General features: G+C 42.1%; 1 protein-coding gene and 1 long non-coding RNA gene across 10 annotated transcripts in view; one reads left to right on the top strand and one right to left on the bottom strand.

Annotated features, from left to right (window-relative positions):
- Positions 1-20,980, bottom strand: part of LOC140707427 (uncharacterized) — a 35,972-nt gene extending 14,992 nt beyond the window's left edge. The window contains exon 1 of one of the 2 annotated variants that reach the window (XR_012087486.2): positions 1,378-20,980. This is a non-coding gene — a long non-coding RNA (uncharacterized LOC140707427). The remainder of the gene's footprint in view (positions 1-1,377) is intronic. The other variant, XR_012087490.2, reaches the window with a different exon arrangement.
- DLGAP2 (DLG associated protein 2) overlaps positions 1-21,113 on the top strand; it is a 522,791-nt gene that overhangs the window by 228,928 nt on the left and 272,750 nt on the right. The gene's annotated exons all lie outside the window — the stretch shown is intronic.

Here is a 21,113-nt window from a genome sequence, read left to right as displayed (position 1 = left end):
CATACTAGCTTTAAAAATTCTAGGAAATGCCTTCACTGATTTTTAAGCCATTTCCACCCCCCACTTTGCTCTGAACATACTCCATTCAGCCTACTCCACCTTCTCAATTCCTCACCTTCCACTCTAATGTATCATGAGGGATAGGTTCTCTTAGCATGCAGCTGGAAGAAAAGATGCAGTTGGAAAAAGAATTATGCCATTGGAAAATGATAGATATGCAGACTGAAAAATGGGGGGAAACTAGGTTATACATATCTGTGTATTAAGAACTTAAATGTGAGGCAGTGTTGTGTGACATAATTTATGCAAGTGTTATGTAATACTTGGTTTCTACACTTAAATGCTCCAAACTATATTAAAACGACAACTTCTTTTTTTTACCAGAACCTTCCCTTTTTTGCCTCCATCAATGCGTATAGTCTGCAGGCCCTATTGACTGCAGAGTAAGAGACAGCAAAGCAACCACTGAACTGGAAGATTTGTGTTTTGCTTTTCAGGGGAGCTGCTTTTGGTGGAGGAAACGAAGGGAATAAATGCCTCTATCTTTTTCCTCCTGTTGAAACTATCTATCTATCTATCTATCTATCTATCTATCTATCTATCTATCTATCTATCTATCTATCTATCTATCTATCTATCTATCTATCTATCTATCTATCTAATCTATCATCTAATTTATGTGCCGCCCACTCTACCCAAAGATCTATAGGTGGCTTACAACAATTAAAACACAAAAAATACAAAAAAAATTAAAACAATTAAAATACAATTAAAATATATACTCTAAGAATTGCTATCAGGACCTACAGTTGATATTATTTCAATTAAAAGCCTCCTGGAACAGGAAGGTTTTGACCTGGCGTCGAAATGTCATCAGCATCAGCGCCAGACAAATCTCAATTGGGATGGCGTTCCATAGCCTGGGGGCAGCTGCCGAAAAGGCCCTTTGTCTACAAGCCATCTCTCTCACCTCCTTGAGGGACGGCTCTTTCAGGAGGGCCCCATGGCTAGATCTTAACTGCCAGGTAAGTTCATATTGAAGGAGGCGGTCCTTCAGGTATCCAGCATCAACAGATGGTGGCACCACAGTGCATTCATCAGCTGCCATAGCCCTCTGGAGGGTCCCCCACTTTAGATGCCTCACATTTTGTCCATTGAGGAAGCCCTGCCACTATCTAAGGAGGAGGCTATTGCAAAATTTTGAATTTCTGGTTTCAGTCCTTGAGCTGCACAGCAGAAGTTCAGAGAGTCACAGAGCAGAATGGCTTCAGGTTCTCCAGAGCAGTCCACCCCTTTCCTCATGAACTTGCACTTGCAGTCTCAATAACTTACTCTGAGACATTAGTAAGAGTAAGAATAAAAGATTTCATTACTTACAAAGGAACGGATCAAACAGCAAACTGACAGACTGACTTCAGCAACAGACCTCAACAGACCCAAGAAAGGGGAAAGGAGAACCCGGAGCAGAGAGGTGTGACTCTCTTTGAATTCAGAGGTGGGAAGGAATGATTGGTTACTGCTGGATAGATTGACAGTCATTCCAGCACAGAAAGCCCCCTCCCCAAGCCACACCTACTAGAAGCAGCATGCCAGTTTGTAAAAACTCCAACAGAGGGTTTACTTAACCTGTTTTTCTACACAGGCTGAGAACCCCACCAAAGTCAGTGCTGATTGCATGGACAGCAGTGGCTATACTTTCATGGCAAGCACGTGTAGTATGCCAGACAGCATGCCAGACCTCATGCACCGTTTCTTTCTGGTTAGAAATTTATTTATTTTTTGAAACTTCACAAATTCCTTCATAAATTTAATGGGAAAAAAAATGAAGTTTTCTTTAAAAATAACTGGAAATGTAAGTAGCCATGCCACTCTGTCTCAGCATGTTGCCAAAAGATAAACACACTGCAAATACTTTTTTAAAAATCATTTCAGTATGGGCTTTTCTGGGTCAACATCTGCTTCCGATATTTTTTTTCCAGTGCCATTGCTGAGGAACTTTGAATCCCTTCATGAAAGATAAGTTCAATTGGGAATTAACAAAAAAGCATATATAAAATTAAGTGGAAATCCTATTTTCAAACTCATCACTTAAGGAAAAGCTCGCTCGCTCGCTCGCTCGCTCGCTCTGCTCTTAGAACTGCAAGAGAGAGGGAAGTGCATACTCCTTTTGTTAGTCTACCCCCAAATAGCAATTTCTCATAGCTGCTAGAGTTACTCACGATGTATCACTAAGATGTACATCTAGCTTTCTGGCCTGACAGAACTGTCCTCTTTCATTTCAGACCACAGATTCCTGAATCCATACAAACTGAAATATCTAACAAGATATTTCTTTTTCTCAGCACATGTGCACCTTAGATTGGCCATGTTGGTTCAAAACTCGGATAAGAATATATGACTGAGCAAAAATGTCTACATTAAGAAAGAGGTGTTGGTCTGGAGACATGTGCAAAATTTTCAATTTAGAGAGATAGACACTTTCAACAATTTACTGTACATATATTCACAAGGTACACAAGTTTTCATACTTTGCCCAGAATTCCATTCTTCTTAAGTGTTGTACTTTTAAAAGTACTGTCACTAATTTTTTCCTCTTCAAAGTCACAATTCATGTATTAGCAAACTGGGCCTAGCAGCTTGTAGAACCTTCATTTTATTGCTGTACTTTCACATTGTGAAAGAGGTCCTGCAGAGATTACTACGCATACAAATTACTCATTCCCAGCAGCTCCTTCTTTGATCATGCTTCAAGCAAACAATTCAGACCTTCAGCAAGCAAATTACAGTTTTAAGCTGAACTCTTACGTACCAAATTCAGGACTGTGAGTTGCCTTAAACTCAGCTTTTAAAGAGAAACCAGGCAATCCTAGAGTTTTGTAACTATCTCCTCTTTACCCCTTGGAACTCTTTAGCATACCAGTGTCACTTAAAAAAAGACTGAATAAAATGTTTGTGTGTGTGTGTGTGTGTCTTTGTGTGTGGAGAGAGCGAGAGCGAGATGGGCTTGCTAATACAATATGCCATTTTGTTCTTTCTTGCAAAACTGCTGTAAAACTGGTGTAATTGCTTCTGTAAACCAGGTTAATGACTGCTTTGCATCAGTGGAGGACCACAGAACAGCTGGAGAGTAATCACTGGTAAAAAGCCCACATTCTCAGTTTGTTATACCTCTGCAGAAGCATTCTATATGCAGATATATATATAAAGTGGGTGAGTGACTGAGAGGCAGTTGGTCAAATCAGGAATCACAAAGAAGGAATCGTGCTCTAATCAAATATTCCAACGTGCCTAATATTAGTTCTAACATTTCTCAGGGATCCTTAATGATAGTTATTGAACAATAATCAATTTTGTAGCCTTTTAAGATGCTTTCGTTGACTGGCCAGCCTGTTTATTTTAAAAAAGCAAAAAAGGAAAGCCTGCTGCTTATATACCGCAAGCACTTCAAGCACTCTCTGGGCAGTTTACAAATTAATTATGCCAGCTACACATTGCCGCCACCCCCAGCAAGCTGGGTACTCATTTTACCGACCTCGGAAGGATAGAAGGCTGAGTCAACCTTGAGCCGGCTACCTGGGATTGAACCCTGGGTCGTGAGCACGATCTTGGCTGCAGTACAGCAGTTCAACCACTGCGCCACAAGGCTCATAAAAAGAGCTGCTTGTGGGGGTCTGTGCCCTAGGGTCATATAAAAATGACAACGTTGGTCCCTTGGAGGCAGCAGTAGCACAGCATGGAAGGAGCTTGCTCTGAAGTGATTTCTTTTCTCACCTGTCTTGGGGTTACAGCATATTGTATTACATTTGTAAACTTAGAGAGGGGTATTGCCATTCCTCATGTAGTGGAACTGTAACTTCTTAATTGCTTTCTCACTTAACGGTGGTGGAAAAATATCTCATGGTTCATGTGCAGAGCTGTACTGTGCCTCAAGTTCTGTTGTGGGTCCTGAGGAGATGAGAAGTGCATATGCTTTGTACCACAGACCAATGTCTTGTCGCTTTCAGGCTTTTAAAGGCAGGAAAGTAACCCAAAAGAGAATGTTCTAGTTATTTCAGGGGAAATTGGCAAGTACTTAAAGGGCTACTGATTCCCAGTGTGGTGTAGTGGAGGGAGTAATGGACTAGGACTCTCGAGAACAGGGTTCGAATCCCCACTTGGCCATGGAAATGTGTTGGGGGGGGGAATGGAACTGGCAAAACCAGTCCTTAAAATATTTCACTTACCTTGAAAGCCCTATTAGGGTCGCTATAAGTCAATTCTGACCTGACCACACAAGGGCTACTATAAAAATAACATAACAAATTTTCTGAAATGACTTGAAACTCTGGCCAAGGGCTTACTGGACACTGAAGAAGCAAACTGCCGATGTAGTAACACTGGATCACCCACTTGTATTTGTTCCGCTGGTGGCGCTAACTGTCAATACAAGATGGCTTCCTCTTGCACAGCAGGGTTGTGCTACAGGCTGCTGCAAAAGCAGTTGACCCAACAGGCTTCCTGCTTTATAACTTTAAATCATGACTTTTTAGAAGTGATTTGCTCAGCTGCTACCAAAATCCATGAGAGACCATGGAAACTCAATAATGTGGCTTTCTTCAGTTAAGATAGTGAAGATAAGGCAGTCTGGATTACAGGTCTTTTAAAATAAGGCCACACTAGTTTCCAGCTCAAGACTTAATATGCCTTTTTTTCCCCCTTGGGAGAAGCCTCCAAACAGTCAGGAAAATATTATTTGAATAAATCTGTCATCTTTCGTGGTATCTTGAAAAGAGCTAGATGTAATGCTATTGAAACTATGAGCAGCTGGGAACATAAAGCGTACATCTGCACATCTTTCAGGTGAGCAAAGGTTACAAATAACGGCCAACAGCTAAGGAGTATTTGATAATCGTGATAGTGTCAGGCTTTGGGCTACCACCTTGGAACATTTAAAGCTGTTCTGTATCTCTAGGCAAACTTATAAAAATATTAAAAGGGTGAGTAAAAGGAAAGATTTCAAAAAGCATATTATGGCATGTAACTAAATAAAATTGTCTTTACTCGTCAACCATGAAACAAATGCATTAGGAAAGATCTTACAGTATTTAGGGAGAAATATATTTAAAAATGAGTTATTTGTATCTGTGAAGTTTTGGGGCTTTTAACAACAGTCACATTTCTCAACCTTCCTAGACATGATTGCTTGAACCTGTGAAGATTCTTGATCATCCAGATGAGGTTATCTGGAAGTTGAGTCATGGCAACTGGATTCCTTTCTGATTAGGCTGCAAGGTTTCACTACTCATCCAAGTAGCTTATTTAGTCTGAGGAGAGTTGGTACAAAGGACAGGGAGGGGGTGAGTGAAAATCCCACCTCTGCAGTCCTTCTCCAACCACTGTCATGGATCATTAACAGTCATTAATACCCATCGGAAAGACCACTGTTAACGACCTATGACAGTGGGTGGAGAAGGACTGCAGGGGTGGGATTTTCTCTAAACCTACCCCCCCCCGTCCATTGTCCATCTAACGAGCCTATTCAGACCAGGAAGAAGTGAAACCAACCTGGAAGATGTATCAAGGGTCTCCTACCTACTCTTCTTAGACTGAAAAAGCTACTTGGATGAGCAGCAAAACATTTCAGCCTGATAAGAAAGAAGACCAGTTGCCATGACTCATCTTCCAGATGATTGCTTGAAGTATAACAAACCAGTCGCTCTCAAGACAACTTTCAGAGGGCAGTAGCTGCCTACGAAGCTGGAGAAATACAATCTGCAACAAATGAATATCTTTTTAAGTAGACCTTGTAAAGGTGTTGCATGTTTTAAAGCTACTTTTATAGAAGGAACTCTGTTTTTCCCACCCAAGCCCTACAAATTCACAATGAAGACACAGGTCTGTGTGTGTGTGTGTGCACAGGCAATGTGGTACATGATCAAAGTTTTCAGAATTATTTTTTTATACAGGAACATATATTTTAGAATTGGATAACTTTAAATACCAAAGAAGGATTTAAAAGAAATATAGTCACGTGGCCTTAGGTTGGTCCATGCACTGGTAGTTTCAGAAAATTGAATCTTGTACAGTGGTGCCTCGCTTAGCGATTGCCCCGCATTATGACAAATCTGCTTTACGACGATCTTTTTGCGATCGCAAAATGATGGTCTAAATGGGGGAAATTTGCTTAGCGATGATCGGTTCCCTGCTTTGGGAACCAGTTTTCACTTTACGACGATCAAAAACAGCTGATCGTCGGGTTTTCAAAATGGCCACTGGGTGCTTAAAATGGCTCCCCGCTGTGCTTAGGGACAGATTCCTCGCTATACAGGCAGCGAAAATGGCCGCCGTATGGAGGATCTTCGCTGGACGGTGAGTTTTTAACCCATTGAAATGCATTGAACGGGTTTCAGTGTGTTTCAATGGGGTTTTTAATTTCGCTTTACGATGTTTTTGCTTAACAGTGATTTTCCTGGAACGGATTATCATCGTTAAGCGAGGCACCACTGTAATGTAGTCTACGTGGGGCTTCCCTTGAGGCTAGCACAGAATGCAGCAGCCAGAGGGATTGCCAGAGTGGGGGGAAATGACCGTATATGACCTGATCCAGGCTAGTTTGCATTAGTTACTAGACCACTTCCATACCAGGTTTAAGATGTTGGTTCTAACATATAAAGACTTTTCAAGGAACTCTTTGGGGAGATTATCGTCAACTGATTGAATGTGTGGAGGAGGAAGAAGGGTTCCTTTTTTCCATCTGACAGGTTTTTTTTTTTACCACCTGACCTTTTTCCATTTTTCAGTCTTTGTATTTTAGCAATTTACTAAATGGGCAGTATAAAAATTGAATAAATTGAAGTGCTGGGTAGCTCAGTGGTTTAGGCATCTGGTTGTAGAGCCAGAGATTGGGAGTTTGATTCCTGCTGAGCTTCTTTAATAGGGGCTGGACTGGATGATCCATACGGTTTCTTCCAGCTCTGCAGTTCTAATGTAACCATGATTATATGAGGGGTTCTGCCTAAAATGCATTAGGGCAACATCTAGTTCCTAAATGTTCAACATATGGAAGCATACCAGCTAAATAATAATGTCTAAGCATCAGAAATGTCCGTGAAAATTTCAGGGAAGCAAATGTAGAAACCAACTCCTTGGCATATTCAGAACACTATGAAATAAGGTGTTGGAACAAGGATTCTTTCCCATGGTCTATTTCAAGTTCCTTTAAGAGATATCACGCTAAGTGTTTATTCAACTCTGCTGCTGGATAGAATTGATTACTCAGGAAATCACAGCTTCATTTGGCATCTAGCTAAAATGTCTATGGGAACCTCCTGTTACCACAACTTCCTCCCACTGGCATCAACCTAGGCTGTTTCAGAATATGTTTAGGCTTTGATTGTGCTGTATCTCCCATGTGCATCTTTAGGAATTTCTGTTATTCGTTTCAATTTATCATCCTTCAAGGCTGAAGGCCAGTGTGGTTCAGCTCCCTTTAGATTACTATCCATGTGAAAATGCTTGTAAAGATTTTGTTGCCTTGCATATTTAAAAAGAGGTGTGCGTTCTTTCCTCTTCTCTTTTTCATAGTTACTGAGAATTGTAGTGTTGCTTACCAGAATTGGTATCCTCTGGAGGTGTTTTATTGCTTCTGTGCCATCAGTGCACACTTAACAGAAAGACTGCAACATCTTTGCCTCAGGAAAACATCATTGCTTCTGGACGTTTTTATTATTAGTCATGGCACAAGTCCAATGCTAGGATGGTGTTCTTCATGCATACTTTATAGTTTCCCAAAGCAACAGTGACTATGGGGAAAAATTTCAACTGATGAGTCTCTTTGATAGTTGTAGCAAGAGCATGATTGTACTTTAAATGATGAACTAGATAGAAGACCGCTTGGACAGAGACCCTCTATATCCTCTACTCCATACTAAAGTATAGTTAAATAGGACTCCTCTGTTTCCTTAGGGAATATCTCTGGCATAAAATAACTTGAGTCTGAAATGTGAAGACCAAGGTGAATTACATTTTGCCATCCACTCATGCTGTGCCTTATATTTTTGGGGCTGCATACTTTTCCTTAAGCTGAATTTTCCTCACACTGACGGGCTACATTGTTCCCCCCCCCCCCAGAGTAGTGACAATAATAAATAGGTTGTCAGAATGGTGTTATAAGGCTCCAAGAGACTTGAAGGTGGCCTCATACCCAAGTACTGTACAGCTTGAAATGACTTTCTATGACTACTCCTCAATATGGTGAGACAGTATATCCACCTCCAGCATTAAAGGCCCTCTCAGGACCATGAATCCCCTGTGGCAACAGGATAGTTGAACTTTGGTATGATGCAACACAGCTTTTATTTCGCTAGTACACGTGTCTGGATGCATGGTTGCAGGTTGGAGCGCGTGTTGCAGCCCTGCAGGATTCAGGTGACCAGAGAAACCAACACTGGCCTTCTGTGCATTTGCTGATTGTGGGATGGTGCTTTCAGCTGAGCACCTGTTCACTTTTTGCAGGTCGAAGCTGCTTGGAGACCTGCTCAAACTGCTCCTCAGATGCCTCCATCTGCCGAAGTTGGCAGCTGTTCATAATTTTTTCAAATAATTAATTCCTTTGCTCCTATGGAAATCTACATGTTTATTCTGCTTGTACCTAGACATAATTTTTTTATCACTGTCATAAAAGTGTTAATAAATTACAGATGCTAACACTAACAACCACCTTTCCATTGGTTGTTTGGCAACATCTAATAATGCAAAGTAAATGGCATCATCCAAGTTCCATGTTTCTATGCCTAGCAAGTAATAGCAAGAGAAATGAGTTGGACTGAGCAGTTTTGAGTGAAATGAAGCAATTGAGTATTTATATTACTAGATCTAACAGTGGGAAAGGGGGAAGAGACACAAGGCTGCTGTTTTTCATGGCAGCCAAACCAACTCTGGAGTATATAATTCAGCCAAAGTTCTCAAGACACACCAATATACAGTGGTGCCTCGCTTAGCGACGTTAATCTGTGCAGGAAAAAACGTTGCTAAGCGATTTCATCGCTAAACGGAATTTAAAAGCCCATAGAAACGCATTTAAACACCATTAATGCGTTCCTATGGGCTTCAAAACTAACCTTAAGCGAAAATCCTCCATAGGGGCGGCCATTTTCGGTGCCTCTAAAGCGAGGACACACAGCGGGTGGCCATTTTGTTTACCTGGCAGCCATTTTGAAACTGCTGATCAGCTTTCCGAAAATGGGGGCTTTGCGATGATCGCTTCCCGGCGATCATCGCAAAGCGAATTTTCCCCGTAGGGACCATCGCTAAGCAATCGCTTTTGTGATCGCTTAAACTCCATCGCTAAGCGATTTCGTCGCTCAACGGAGCTATCGCTAAATGAGGCACCACTGTACATGGGGTCCCAGAGGCTGGCAGGCTGTATTCAAGATTTCCAAAAAAGACACTAAATCATGTAGTGAGACCACACTCCTGTAACTGGGACAGTAATTACTTCGTTAAAATAAACAGTTAAATGCTACAAGTTGTTAGCCTGTAGTTCAAAACACATTCTTCTCTCAGCCACATCAACACTCCAAACAAAGCATGATATAGCAGTGCAGAAAATAGGTTAAGCTAGCAGCTGAATCATGGTGTATTCCTTTTCTAACTTCAAGTATTATTAAAAAGTTATACAGTGGTTGACATTATACCTTAAAAGAAGTGCAGTTATCTTTCTGTAGCCAAATTCTGTTGCCTAGAGTAGGCCCATTGAATCAATAGGGATTTAGACATCAGCTCCTCTATAAATAAGCCTACTCTAACTGCAACTTACTTTAGTATGGCAAGTCACAGAACAGGCCCATTTGAATCAATGGAACTTAGGGAGAAGTTGACTCACTAAATCCCCATTTCCTGTTCTGTATTAGACATCAAAATATCTTGGGACATTACTGGAAGTGTCATTGTAATCTGAATTTAAACACTTAAAGCTAAAATAAGCACTGTAAGATAGGAGTCTTGTTTATTCCTTATATATTCCTTGAACTCAGAAAAAAGATTATTTTCTATAGTAACTGCATTATTCAAACAGGGTTTGCCATTCAGTGCCTGAGACCATGCTTCCAATTCATGCTGAACTCTAACAGAAACACAGGTATAACTTTAGCTCAGCTGGATTAATTGGACACCACTGCCTCTTTAATTGGCTGTGGTTCATGATATCAAATGGGATGAGGGCACTCAACCTCACATTTTACCCATGCACAGTAGAATAGATACAAGTGCCTAAAGTGCTATCTGTTCAGTAACTTGACTGCTCTTAGTGCTGTTTTCTGTGAGAGTGGTGGATATTATTATTTGTATTAATTATTTTCTGTGTAGATGCAAAATCATCCAGCTCTTCCCCATGCTAACCCCCCCCCCCCCCCAGGCTAGCAGATTCAGGAGTTAGAAACTCTCTCTCCCTCTCTCCCATTTGCTTTTTCTGATTTGCTGCTATTTTTTATTTATTACTTATAGTGGCAATTGCATTTTAAATTTGTGTTTGTTTTTTATAGTTGCCTTGTTGGCTTAAATCAAGAAGTAGGTTGCAGTGGCTGCCTGAAACAAATTAAGTAAATAAATGTTATAATTAAACTTTCACAGAGCATGCACATGTCTTTTCTGTGTGGAACGTGTTCCAAACCCAGCAACTTTCCTCCACCTCCCAGCTAATCTACCTTGCATCCATAGCATTGTAGTCATGACGACGCCACAAGTCTCCTGCTCCTTCAAGTATGACAGTTGACAGTATTGCCCTTGAGCTCTTAATGGCTCGGGCACTGTGCTGATGAGTCAAACGTGCCACAAGACTCAGAGGAGACTGGCAGTAGTCAGATCAAGGGTATTGTCCTCATTAGGGACTGAGGGTGCTGCACTCAAGGGCTTGTTTGCCCAGAGAGTCTGGCTTTATTGTGGGGCATTAAGAAGCAAGAGTGGGAAGAGCAATCTGCATGCGGTGTTCTGAGCTGTGGTGCAGCTACTAATGCGACAGGTTCCACAGCCATTGTTTGTCTAGGGCTGGACAGGATTAAGACCCACTGATTGTAACAGACGAGCTAAGCATTCTGATTCATTCTCTCCTCTTGAAATCAGTGAGATATAAATGCTTTGTTGCAAACTTCTTTGACTGTGACATATGCTGCAAGATATTCTATGTGTCATGTAAACATGACTCCGCTTGGTTTTGGGTCCTGTTCTTTATTGGGATTGAGAATGAGCATGGAACTACAAATCTCCAGGGAGCAACTCTGGTATAACATTTTTGTTATCTAGATGCACAAAATATCCTACCCCTTTGAACCTCTACATTAGTGGTTCTCAAACTGGGAACCACAGATGTTCTTGGACTGCAATTCCCGGAGGCCTTCACCACTTTCTATGCTGGACAGGATTTCTGGGAGTTGCAGTCCAAGAACATCTGGGGACCCCAGTTTGAGAACCACTGCTCTACATAAATGTTATTTCTCTCAGTGCCAAGCTGCAATGTCGATTGTGTGGTTTTATTTTATTTTTCAATTCACTAAGTGCTCCATAAAAGGATGTATAGTTTAAAAAATGTCAAAGTGCAATGAAGAAAACTCGACAAATATTAAAATCTCCCTTCTATACCATCTAAACCATTATCATGAAAAGCTGTAGAAAGGAAACATCCCAGGTTTAGCCTCTGCCAAATCTCCAGTAAGTGGCATCCGAGTGGAGAGCTTGTGTTTGTTGACCTAAAGTAGGACATCCTGTTCATTCAGTCTTCAGGCCATTAAAGTTGTTTTGTTCCCCTTCTTCCCCTAGTGTCCCAAAAAACCTATGACTACTTCTTAAAAACACTTGTATTTCATATTTATTGAGCGCTGGAATACTTTCAGGGACTTGACTATATATATAAAATCACTATACTGTATAGTAATTCTTCATTGCGTCTCTTTCTCTGCATTGACATTTTTGTGCCGTATGTTGCCACATACCTTTGTGAGCACACAGTGTCCTGTGCATGTACATTGTTATCTTTCCATGTGTGTTTGAGTGAAGTGAAGATATTTGGGTGCTTTTGCAGAAGCATGGTGCAGACATAGCCAGTTATGTTTGGACTTAGATAAGGTGAGGAACTTTGCTAACCAGCAAGAATTCAGATTAAGACAGAAATTTGTTGTACTGGAAATGAATACGGAAGAAAAAGCACTCCCCTAGCACTAGAACAGCAAACAACTCCACATAGTGATACAGTTAGAAGAGATGAAGGGATATAAAGATATAGCATGCTATAGAAATATAGCATGCCAGTAAGGAACTAAGGCATTCTTGGATGTTTTAGCATGATTGGATACCTCAAATTTAAGTAGACTGGGTCCCACAAGGGCAGAACAGTGACATGAAAAAAAAAGAAAAAGTTAATTGTGTGTACTTACCTGTTGTAGGGACGTGTTGTAGGGACATGGTGGCGCTGCGGGCTAAACCGCAGAAGCCTCTGTGCTGCAGGGTCAGAAGACCAGCAGTCGGAAGATCGAATCCATGCAACGGAGTGAGCTCCCGTCGCTTTGTCCCAGCTCCTTGACAACCTAGCAGATCGAAAGCATGCAAATGCGAGTAGATAAATAGGTACCATCTTGGTAGGAAGGTAAAATGGCGTTCCCTAGTCACGCTGGCCACGTGACAATGGAAAACTGTGTTCGGACAGGCGCTGGCTCTACGGCTTGAAAAACGGGATGAGCACCGCCCCCTAGAGTCGGACATGACTGGACTAAAAATGTCAAGGGGAACCTTTACCTTTTTAACTGTTGTAGATAGAGAAGGAAAGCAAAAGGTTCTATCTCTTCTTGGTTGCAGTAATTAGAAAGTTCATCATGGCTGGGACATTCAGGCATCTCATGGCTTTAGGTTACAAATTTGAAAGGAGGTAATCTCTGTCTCAAAAACTACCATGCTGACAGTCAGTTTTCTTACTGGAAGGGCAAGGACTACTAACACCACAGATGGTAACAAGAAACTGACAGCCAGTGCATCAGGTTGGCTCTGCTAGTGCTTAAACCAATCCCCCAGGAATTTCATAGGCCTCCAGGTGAAAAGAAAAAAAAAACCCAGAAGCCTGTGTTCATCACAGCTGGCATTTATCTGAGTAAATGAAACCAAACAATCATATCAACATACATCTGTGTATCAAAGTGTAAGTCTTTTCTTTGTCACAAGAATTTCAGGCAGCCCCAGCTTGTCTAATTTTACAGGCTTTGTTTTATTTACACTGCTTCTGTGCTCCATAGACACAAAATTCTTCACTGTTGTTGTGAAATCCAAAAAGCTTACAGCTGTGCAGAAAACGTTAGGCACAAATGCTTAAAAAATTCTTCCTTGGAACTTATAAAAAGTTGTGGGTCTTAAGAGCATCCAAAAATCTTACAACTATGAGACGTTGCAGACATTCAAATACAAAATGTGTATGTAGAAATGAAATATTGTAAAAATAAAGGAGACGGTAGGCTAAAAGAGGCATATTTAAAAACAAAAGACAGAAAATACATTTCTAACAATATTAAAGTTCTTAAAAGTAAAAATATAGTAAAGAAATAATAACATTACTTCCTTGGCCTCTAAGCATATTATTAGACAGGCAGATGCAATTCTTAAATTATATTCTTACCCAGCCAAGCCAATTAAAAACTACAGAAGTAAATCTGTGCCTTCTGTGTCTTTTCTCTGAGGTGCTTTATTATCTTTTCCTCCCCTCTAGCAACACTCACCTGGCATTTCAGCTCCTTAAACTGGCTCTCTGTCTTCAACTATATTTAAATCTTTATCCATTCTCCACATACCTAAACAATGTCTTTTCTGCTCACTTAGGTTTTTCAATAGTAGGAAAGTGCACTACTGTCAACCATAATGTAAAATCTCATAGACTTTGCTCTTATGCAAACTCCTGGATTAGAAGCCAATATGTTGACAAGCATCTACGTTTTAACTTTTCTTCCTATCCTAGGAAGTTCCTACCTTACATTTTTGCTACTTAGTGATATTGTAAAAACCTGAAACCTACCTCTCATGTATTTCATTGATCTACATTTTCCAAAAGATGGTGCTATACGGCAACATAGTGAAAAATCCCTTTGATTAATTAATTAATCAATCAATCAATTAAGTCACCTGTTGTTTCCATTAATCTCATTGCTATGTTTAAAAATCATAACCAAAACATGCATTCAGTTGCCAAGAATGTTTATACTTCATTGTCTTCACTCTGCTGGAGCTGGCTAATTGTTTTGGAAAATGGCGGATTGTTTTGGAAACAACAAAGTTCAAGCTGTGCTTTTAAAAGAAGTTTAATTTTCAAAGCACCTTTCCCGCTACACCCCCATACAATCATTTCAACACTCTGAAACATATAAAATGTCAAACCTTGACAAGTATGAACCACCAGTGTGGCCTTTGCTTTCCATGATGCCATTCTAAAATAGTGTCTGCAATTCATTGGTTACCCTGATCTGTAGGTCGCCTCATTATATGTTTGAAATGCAGTGATAACATTTGCATTTATCTAGCATGCCCCCTGTTTTCTTGTTGACATGAGGGCTTCTACTAAGTTAGGTAACAGGAGAACAGACAGGCCACAAACTGACTACGGTAAAGGCAGCTAGCAGAATACTACCAGAAACCTTCTGCTTTTTGCTGCTACAAGCTCTAGCCTGTTCAACATTTCTTAAAGTAAATACCTATTAGACAATGGACTGATGTGGCTGAGCTTCCCAGCAATGCTCCCTTCTTATACTTCAGAAACAAGCATTGGCTTTTAGATATGATGGAAAAGCTGGCCCAAACTTACAATAAGAAATGAATGTATAGCAGGGCTGAGTGATCCCATTACACAAGGTTCAATGCTGCAATTTGCATATGGAAAGCTGGATGGCACAGTAACCTGTTCGACGACTCTACCTCAAGGAATAAACAAGGGGCTAGTTCTCATTATATAGTCCTTGTTGCTCAGTGACAAGAATCTTCCTCCATCATCATCATCATCATCATCATCATCATCATCATCATCATCATCATCATCATCATAAATCTGCTTCTTTTCTCTTAAACTCATCAGAAATCTCATGAGCCTTCGCTTTTCCTCATGAAAAAGTGAGCAACGCAAGTACTACTACATCTACATTATTTACTCTTGGCTCCCGTTAAGCATTATCTAGGAACGAAGCAACAAGGGACCTGAAGGTGGATAAGTTGAAGGGCCATGTGATGGCTTTGAGTGGCGGGCGGATTGTGCATGTGCAAAAGAGCCTCCAGCTCGATCCTTCACGTGACAGGATGGGTTCTTTCTTGGCAGCCTTTTTCCTTTTGGTGACAGGCGGATGGAGGGAAATATATACAGTATGTGGTATAAAATTCTGAGACTTCTTTAAACCTTCATGCCTTGGCAGATATGGTTTTAAGAAAACTATTTGTGGGAAAGGGGGGGGTATCAAAATGATATTTCACAGGCATTGAGCAGCCTCATGGCGAGGAAGACATTGCTGATGCCACATTTTAAAGTAGGTAGGCCTGGGAGTAACTCACCGCAACATTATCATAAAACACTTTAACGGTACACGGCTGACTGACAGAGCCATGAGGAGAATAAAAGAGAAAATGAAAGAAATCTTTCACCAGGACCTCTGGAGACATTCTGAAGTACCTGGCTGTCAGCATTTCTGGATCAAAAAGCAACGAGCTGCGCTATCCAGAAGAAAACACACTGAGGCAAACTCTTGTTTGCCATTATTTAAAGAAGAATGACAGATTATTTCACAACCGAATCAAGCAACACTTAAATCTTTCCCTGAATGAAGCTGCTTTGAAGGTGGCCTGCTGTGTCAAAGCCCTTTCCTATACGTTATATGGCAGCTGCTGGGCTATGGCCACATGAAGAGGGTCTGTTTGGTTTCTTCTTTTAGCAGGATGTAAACTTCTCGTGGTGGCACTGTGGGTTAAACTGCAGAAGCCTCTTTGCTGCAAGGCCAGAAGACCAGCAGTTGTAAGATCGAATCCACGCGATGGAGTGAGCTCCCGTCGCTTGTCCCAGCTCCTGCCAACCTAGCAGTTCAAAAGCATGTAAATGTGAGTAGATAAATAGGTACCACCATGGTGGGAAGGTAATGGTGTTCTGTGTCTGGTTGCGCTGGCCGCGTGACAACGGAAACTGTCTACGGACAAACGCTGGCTCTACGGCTTGGAAACAGGGATGAGCACCGCACCCTAGAGTCGGACACGACTGGACTAAATGTCAAGGGGAACCTTTACCTTTTTTACCTTTTAAAACTTATCATACAATGCCTAGAGCAGATCCAATACTGGCCATCCTCTCACCCACCCATGTACAGATATTTTGTGCTTCTTGCTTATTCCTTGAGCAAGCTGAGTTATGCATTTGCCCGCCCAGAGACGAGACACGTGACATGGGTTAACTGGGCCACAATTTTATTAACTTTAATAACTTTATTTCCCCTTTCACAAGGGTGCAATGCTGCTCTGTCTGTAGTCAGTTTTGACTCTCTGTTCCAGACCTCTCTTTAGTGAATTCCTAATCCGCAAGTGTGCTGTTCTACTATACAGCACGCCTCCGGGCATAAAGTAACAGCAGTACCCTGCTTCCCCTCCCCTCAGCTAACTTCTGCTAATTTCAACCTGAGAGGAGGGTTGCTCGGCACCCCCTAAATGCCACCTTTTGAACTCACTTGAACCTATTCCCTTTGCACTACCTGCCACAGGAGTGGAGCTACTACATATGCCCCATACCCCCCACCAAGCCAAAGATCTCGGCCCTAAAGCCCCTTTGCAAATCAGCTAAGAAAATGTCTAACCCCATGTCCAACAAATGAACACCATCAGGCTGATATAACTCCGGCCTGGATACTGCAACGTTCAAATGTGATATAACTGACCCTAAGCTTCACCTAACGGCCCTGCTGACTTCCTGGTTAACTCCTTTCCTGACTTTATCTATAAGCCTCGGGTCACAACCAACCCTCCATAACAGTCTTGGAACTATAGCTGGCCATACTATACGTGTTGATGGACAGCATTCCGTGAAGACTTTCAGGTCCACTAGAAGCTGAAGTATCAAGGACTTGCCCGACTTCTGAGCCAAATCGTTGCCCCCTCAGGTGGACCACCGAAATGTCTGGGACCACCTGTGAGGGATCCAGGGGCACTATATCAAGGAACCTGTTCCACAGCAGGCCTCTCCGTCCCCTCCATTCAAATGCAGGGAATGCGCCCAGTCCCAGGTTTCGATCCAAACTGGTCCAACTGGTGTACTTCACAGCCCTAAACAGGTAACTGTGTCTGACCAATATAACACGAACCCGGGCCAATGGTCTCTGTGGACCTGAAACAAAGAACACAACACACAACAGCCAGCACCTAGGACTGAGGCAGGGAGTGCACATAATCACAGTGATACTGTGATGCCCATCTCCCCATTTTCTTGATCTCTTCCTTTCCATGACCAAGAGCCACAGCAGTAGACGCAGCTCTGATACAAAAGGTGTGCATGCCAAAGCGCCAGCCCTGTATCTCGGCCTTACATAAGGCCTGAGATGTTATTTACTAAAATTGATACTTTGTCAAGGGGGATTTATCTTGATGCTGTAAAAATCCTACCAAGGTTCCATTACCTCTGTCGGTAACACATCGGGTTGAGCCAGTGCCCCTGGAGCTAACGATCTGAACCAATCCATCTGTTGATGGGACAGGGCTATGTTATTGTCAATTCCTGGAACATGACGGACCTGAAAAACCATATTAAGCTGCAAACAATGTAGCACCATAGCCCTAACAAGTCAAACACATCAACATACTTTTCTTTTCAAAAAATTTTCTACCGTGGCCAGTAGTAGGTGATCCCCTAAAAGGCAAAGACTGGTCACTTTCGGGGAGGGCCCACCTTGTTACTGAATTGTAACCCGTGTCAGATGCAGCTGGCGCCAGTACCCCACCTGTTCCCGCCAGCACCCTGGCCTGTTGTACATGAGGCTGCCTTGGGGCCACCCCTATATTGGACTCCAAGTGTGTGCATTGTGCACACCCTGCTGCCTGTAGAGGCAAGGCCGAAGGAACTGGCACTGTATGGCACCCGGTACCCCATGGCCAAACGCTTACAAACTTTGTAGTGCCTGGTGTAATGGTACTCCCACCTGGTGCCATTGTTCCTAGCAGCACCATGAGTGCACTTGTGAATGCAGGTTCCTCCAACATTGCCATGGATGATCTGCCATCTCCACAAGACCCCGGCTAGACTGACCCGGCCTCAGGTGTTACCACGGGCTGCCCTTCTTCCTCATTCGTCTGCGTCTGGGTGCTGGACGATGCCAACCTTGACCTGCTGCACCATTGTTTGGAGACCCGCGGTCTCCTCTTCTGCGTCACTGATGTCACAGCTGCTGAGGATGAACCGGATGGGCTGGAACACTCCCCCTCCAAAATAGCAATCTGTGAAAGCATGAGATCATCCATCCTTTTAAGCTCAGCTATTTTTTGTGACTTGGACTCCCTCCTGGACCTACACAATGCTCCTCTGCGCTCGTTCCCTCTCCAACTCACTAAGCTTCTCGCATACTGTCCTACAATCAGGCCAATCCTCTTCATCAGAGGAGGAAAGGACTGGAGGTGACCGTGGAGGAGCTCTGCTTGCCCTTCTTTCCACTCATTATTCTTTGGACCCATTCTAACCCTGTTAACCCCTTGCACAGAGCCCCATATGTTTTAAATTGCGAGTCACTTTATTAATTAAAGCAGCAATCTATTACTTTCTATTCAACAGGTGTATAAGCACTCACATACATCTCCCTATGTATCACCAATATGAACTATTAATTATTCAGCTTTATTGATTCACTTAATCTTATATCGATATTTATATCCTAACTATATGCAACAATATCACTACATATACCCACAATCTATATCTATATTTATTTATTTATTTATTTGACTTCTATGCCGCCCGCACTACCCAAAGCTCTCTGGGCAGCTTACAATAATTTAAATACAGTAAAAAGATGAAACAATTAAAACACAATTAAAAATACAGTGCTCTAAAAATTGCCATCAGGACCCACAGTTAATATTATTTCAATTAAAAACCTTCTGGAGCAGAAGAGTACAAGAGTACAAGAGTAGGGTAGGCGGGGTGGGGGTGGGAGGTGTTCAAGGCAAGATAGCAGTCAATTGAAACTTTAACTCTGCTGCTGATTCCCCCCCCCCATGCAACACGTAAACTTTAAAAATTAACCCAGTATCAACCGCTAATCAAAACAGTATGGAACCAAGCAGTGGGGAGAAGCCTGCCAAGGCTCTCTCCCAAACAAAGATAGCAATAAAAATCCAACCATGGCGGGCTGAGCTGCTGCCCTGCCCGCAATCCAATCTTCGTCTGATCGAGTGGCCATGCAGTCAAAAGCGAAACCAATGTAGTCGTGCTGCACAGCCTTCCATCTTTTCCAACTCCTTCGCAATGAAGAGGGCAATGCAAGGCTGAGCAGCTCCTTTTGAAGCTTCTGCTCTTGCCCGTTCGCCCAAACCATGCGGTATCTCCTCTCCTCCAGCTGGATGGGCAAAACAGCCTCATGTCGGCAGCTTATTTCCCATCCTCCTTCCAGCCAGCTCAAGGTAGCACATATATAACTGTCTTCCTCTAAAAACCCTGTGAGGTAGGTCGCACTAAGAGATAGTGCCTGACTAAAGTTTACTTTCGATGACTTTTGTCAAGAACTGAAAAGTTTTTGAGTTTATATCCCTAGGTAGTACTCTTTTAACATTCTTATCCAGGCCATATTCGTATAAGTATGTATCATAATGGAAATAATAGATGGAAAAACAGTACCTCCTTGTCTTGTACCTTCATATAACTAGGGAATATTTTCTGTACAGTGGAACTTCTACTTACGAACTTAATCCATCCCAGAAGATGTTCGTTAGTTGAAACGTTCATAAGTAGAAGCAAAATTTCCCATAGGAATGCATTGAAAACCATTTAATCCATTCCGAGTGTTTTTCATTTTTATCTAGAGGCGCCGTTCTTAAGTCGAAGCATTAGTTTCCATAGGAACTAATGCAAAGCTGGCTAATCTGTCCTCTACCACTAGGGGGAGAATTTTTCTTCTTTTGATCTAAGATGAACTGGGTCAAAAAAAAAAGGGCAGGAAAGGAGGGAGGGGAAGGGAACACCTTGTAAAAACACCTTTAAAAACAAGCGCCTTTTAGTTTATAAAAAAGGGCAGGAGAACACCTTTTAAACAGAACACCTTTAAAAAGGCCGCAGAATCGAGCAAGCATTATTCCAGCACAGAACTTCTCATCACAAAAAGAGAGCATAGGAAGGAGGAGAGACACTTGAGTCTAAACTCCATTTAAAAACCTGCCTTGCGTGGCTGCCTGCACCTACAACCACCACAGCCCTTCACAGAATATTTTCTGATTTTAAAACAGACTTTAGAGCCAGATTTTAACCATGCACATTTAAAAACTAAAATCTACACTGCAAGACCCATCAGAGCACAAAAACATAACCCCCCCACCTAGCTCTAACCCCCCCAAGCTGCAAAAAATCCTGTACAGTACAGTAAATACAGTGTACTCACCAGAACAGGCAGTCTCTCTGTTTTAAAAAAGAAAGTCAAAAATCAAAAAATCAAAAATTAAAAAAAGCAAAAAAATACAGTCCGTACAGTACAGTACCAGGCAGTACCAGGCAGTCTGAAGTCTCTTTCCGTATCCACACTCTCTAACCGCTGGGGTGAGTGAGGTAGCAGACAAGCAGCCTCTTTGCTTGCCAATGGTTAACTGAAAGTTCAAATTTCCCACCTTCCCCGCAGTTTTTTTCTGTTCGTAAGTAGAAGCTCCGTTCGCAAGTAGAAGCAACATTTTGTGACCGGAGCTGTTCGTAAGTTGAAATGTTCGTAGGTAGGGACAGCTGTAAGTAGAAGTTCCACTGAATATACAATGCCTATTATTTACAGTGGTGACTCGCACAACAAGCGCCCCATAGAGTGATGAATTCGCTCTACGGGGACGTTTTTTCGATCGCTAATGCGATCGCAGAGCGACGGCCCCAATGGGCGAAAATCGCAGAGCGAAGGTTGGTAAGCGGT

The sequence above is a fragment of the Pogona vitticeps genome, chromosome 1, assembly GCF_051106095.1.
Source record: "Pogona vitticeps strain Pit_001003342236 chromosome 1, PviZW2.1, whole genome shotgun sequence".
Taxonomy (NCBI): Eukaryota; Metazoa; Chordata; class Lepidosauria; order Squamata; family Agamidae; genus Pogona; species Pogona vitticeps.
Note: the sequence above shows the minus strand (reverse complement) of the source record. Positions and strands in the feature narration are given on the sequence as shown.